Below are 5,000 nucleotides of genomic sequence, written 5' to 3' on the forward strand. Positions count from 1 at the left end.
AAATCACGTGGGAGATAGTGGGTTCATTGTACAATACCACTCAAGTTAAATCGGGATCAGTTTTAAACCCACAAGTTACTGAATAAAATCAACTTTCGCCAAGTAGAAAATAAGCAAAAGACAGCGGCAAATCAATCATGGAGAATGATTTACGTATTCATGAGTAATTTCTATTGAAACTATTAAATGCCAAAGCCAAAGAAATACAGACGAAACAAAATGAAAAACATTGTTCAAAACATTTATACCCAATGTACCCTATACATGATTTCACCGAAAGATATGAACGTAAATTATTGATAAGTTTTGATAAAATACCGACACGAGACAAAACATCACGAGAACAAGCGTTATCTTGTAAAACATAACAAAAGAAGCATACAGGAACGTCGACACAAGCACGTACACAAGCACACACACACACACACACACACACACACACACACACACACACACACACACACACACACACACACACACACACACACACACACACACACACACACACACACGTACGCACATACACACACACACACACACACACACACACACACACACACACACACATACACACACACACACACACACACACACACACACACACACACACACACACACACACACACACACACGCACGCACACGCACACACACACACACACTCAACTTCTCTTCCTCAATTCTATAAATTTAACCCAGAGACAACCACAACTAAAAACGTTGAGCAATATGTAAGAGTAGGACAAAATATCATTTCAGGATATAATGTTAGTAGAGAACTTAATATAATTTTAGGATATAATGTCAGGAGGAAAAAATATTACATTAGGATGTAATGTCGATGAAGGACAAAATATCATGATCAGATGTAATGATAGTGGAGGACAAAATATCACAATAGGATATAATGTCAGTGGAGGACAAAATATCCTTTTTAGGAAGTGATGCCGGACAGAATGTCAATGAACGACGAGTGGCCGTTGTGGGTCGCGGTGACGGAAGGGGGCGAGGTGTACATGAGAGATCGGATGACCGTCAGGGACCAAATGTCCGGGATGGGGCAAATGACCATGAGGCACTGAATATTAATGAAGGACCAAATGAGCAAAGTGTCAATAAAGAACAAAATTATAATGTAAGGCATAATGTTGAAACTCAAAACGAGTCAAAAAGAAATAATCACGAGCTTCTTAGAACCAACTTTAATGCTCGTAGTATTAGGAACAAATTCCAAGAAATCCAGGCATATGTGAAAAGCGAAATCTCGATGTGATAGGAATAACCGAGACATGGTTAAATGGTGGAGAGTTTGAAGCTGAATTTGATTTTGCGGAATTTAAACACTTTCATCAGGATAGAAATCACAAGAAAGGTGGGGGTGCTCTGTTGTACGTTCAAAGTAATGTCCATGCCTGTGTTTTAGAGAAAGTGCAACAGGATGCATATGATAGTTTCTGTGTAGAATTAATCCAAACAAATGAACAAAAAATGAATGTAGGTATAATACATAGGCCAAAGACATTATCATTAGCAGACGACAAAATGTTGTTTCAAGAACTGTCTGGTTTCTGCAACCGGGACTTATTGATAATGGGTGATTTCAATTTTAGTGACATTGATTGGATGGCCCTTGAACATGGCCATATAGGTAGTCGCTTGATAGATTTTCTCAGAGACAATTACTTAGTTCAACATGTAAATGACCCCACAAGACACAGAAATTTACTCGGTCTATTGATCATGAGCCACAAAAACATGATAACCAGTTGGTGAAACTATTACAAGTTGTGATCACAGCTTAGATTCAAACTACTATATAGAAAAAATATATATAATATATACTTGTGTATTTTAAATGCCCTATTTCAGTTAAACTCAGTTCATAGGACTAAGTCAGGAGCTTCAGCTTACAGATTGGGAGGCAAAATTAAGCGAAAGATCTGTAGATCAGATGTGGGAAATATTTCAAAATACGCTTACTAAGAAGCTTCATACTTACATCCCGTTTAAGGACAGACAGCCCCCCAAATCAGGCTCGTCCAAAATAACTTGACAAAGAAACTGAAAAAAGTATTGCTAAAAAGAGACAGGCTTATAAGAAATACAAGTGCTCGGGTGCACCTAATGACTATCAAAGTTATGTAATAATACAGAGAGATTTTAAAAAGACAATAAAAAACGAAAACGATAATACGAAATAAATATCGCTGATAAATCCAAAGAGAATTCCAAAGAATTCTATAGTTACATTAGAGATAAAAAGGTTATTAGAAATCATATTGGCCCACTATTATCTGCTGACGGTCAACTTCAATATTCAAATGAAGGAATGTGTGATATTTTAAATAAATATTTTAGCTCGGTATTCGTAAAACAAACACCTCAAAGTGAACTTCAAACTGAAACCTATGAAAAGTCTAGGGTGAACTTACTTCGTAAATATAACAGAAGAAAAAATTAAAAGGTGTATAGATAAACTCAAAGTTAAGGAAACATCGGTGTCTGACGGTTGGCATCCAAGACTCTTAAAGGAAATGAAAAATGAGATTGTTGTTCCATTAAAAATTATTTTCAAGAAATCCATCATATCCGGGGATATCCCAAGAGAATGGAAGCTAGCTAACGTTACTCCCATACTCAAAAAAGGTGACAAAAAGAAACCAAATAACTACAGGCCTATAAGCTTGACTTCAATCGTAGGAAAAATTATGCAACTATCATCAGAGATGCTATCAAACATCATTTAGAAAAAACTGTTAAATGAATGATAGCCAGCATGGATTCAAACAGAAACGTTCTTGTGTGACTAACTCACTCGAAATCTACAACACAGTCATCTCGAATTATGACAAAAGAAATAATATAAAGCTCTTGATACCGTCCCCCACGAAAGACTACTTACTAAATCAGCTTCACACGGAATAAGTGGTACCCTATTAAGTTGGAATAGTAACTGGTTGAAGATAAAAAACTAAGAGTTGTTCTAAATGGCAAAACTTCTAGATGGAAAAATGTTAATGGTGGAGTTCCTCAGGGTTCCGTTCTTGGGCCACTTCTATTCATAGTATATATAAATGATATAGGCCACGGACTGAAATCTATTGTCTCCAAATTTGCTGATGATACAAAACTGTACGGAATGGCAAATGATCACTTAAACCAATTAGATATTCAAGGAGATTTAGATAAACTGCAGCAATGGTGTGAAAAGTAGCTAATGAAATTTAACACAAGTAAATGCAAGGTTATGCACATGGGTAAAAATAACAGTAAATACGATTACAAGCTATTTGGAAAATCGTTAACAAAAGGGGATAGTGAAAAGGATCTCTGCGTAATCATCAGTAATGATCTCAAATTATCTAAGCAGTGTATCTCAGCTTCTGAGAATGCAAATAAGATTCTAGGGCTGATTGTGCGATCTTTTGACTTCAAAAGTCCATCACTCATTAACAAGCTATAAAAATAGTTAGTTCGTCCACATTTGAAATATGCTGTTTCCGTATGGTCACCGAATCTCATTATTTACTATTATTTATATCATTATAGTTTTGTTTATTTGTTTGTATATTTATTTATTTATTTGTTTATTTATCATTATATATATATATATATATATATATATATATATATATATATATATATATATATATATATATATATATATACATACATACATTTTTTTTTATTTTTTTTTTTTTTCATCCGATCTAGTTATGGACCAAAAGGTCTCCTGTCGGCATGCTCCTCCTTTGTAATCCTTTGCAAAAACACACAATCACACGCGACAGGGAGATAGACAAATGTGGACTTCCAAAGACAGACGGGAGCAAAGGAAACCAAATAGTATAGAATCATTTGTTATTCGCAAGGCCATTTGTTTTGATTTTGATATTTTGGGGAGCAAGGGCTTTAGTCTGCTGGTTAGAATCGCATGGTGTTGGAAACGTGGCATTGCCAATGGGAAAATTTTTGCCATTCTTACTGAATCCTCAAAGGAAGGTAGGGATTCATCAGCTTAATAATATCGTATGGGGTTAGGCTTAATGCAACTCTTAAAGGAGATCTTCTTCATCGAGTTGTTTGATATGGTCTCCTGTCCTCTGAATTTAGTCACTTATTACTCCCAGTGGGATATTGAGAGAATATTTTAACGTAGTTTATCTTTTCGCGATTTTAATGATATCCCCACGGACCAAATCACTTGGCATTCTTTCATGATTAGAAAATAATCTCATAAAAATGGATGGTGATCACTTTGAACTTCTACAATTCCTCCATTTTCCTCCCATCCCAAAATCTTCCTTTTACTATTTTTTCTAAGACTCCGTCGCTTCTCTGCGATACTATCACCAAGGATAGAAGCGCTGGTTACTACTGACTAAATACGAAATTATGTATGAGAAGAATGAAGTCTCTAATGGTTTGCGGAAAACACAATAGAAGGAGTCAATTCCTTATGAGAACAATCAATCAATTTTTCTGAACGTCAATCAACTACACCATCCTCTACTCCATCTATACTTTTTTCTGAACAAACATGAAAAACAACTTACGAATATAGAAAATACTATATTTGGAAATATATATGTTGTCTTAAATAATAGCATTACATAAAGGAACATGAATGATGTCAAATGAAAAGAAATTACAAAATATATGACCACGAGTTTAGGATTATATAAACCGGACAATTTCATTATTAAAAAAAATTGTTGATTAAACTTTTGTAGTGTGACAATCCGTGTAGAACGTTTTCACATGTGACTTCTCCTAATTAATCTTATACTCTTCTTCTGTTCATTTATGTCACAAGTTTGAGATTACTTTGTGCCTTTGAAGGTGTCTGAAATAGAAGAAAACGTTCCTAGTGGTTTCTGCATATATATATATATATATATATATATATATATATATATATATATATATATATATATATATAAATATATTATGTGTGTGTGTGTGTGTGTGTGTGTGTGTGTGTGTATAAATACATATGAGA

This window comes from Oratosquilla oratoria, chromosome 16 (genome assembly GCF_046742065.1).
Source record: "Oratosquilla oratoria isolate Oo_2021 chromosome 16, ASM4674206v1, whole genome shotgun sequence".
In the NCBI taxonomy this organism is placed as follows: domain Eukaryota; kingdom Metazoa; phylum Arthropoda; class Malacostraca; order Stomatopoda; family Squillidae; genus Oratosquilla; species Oratosquilla oratoria.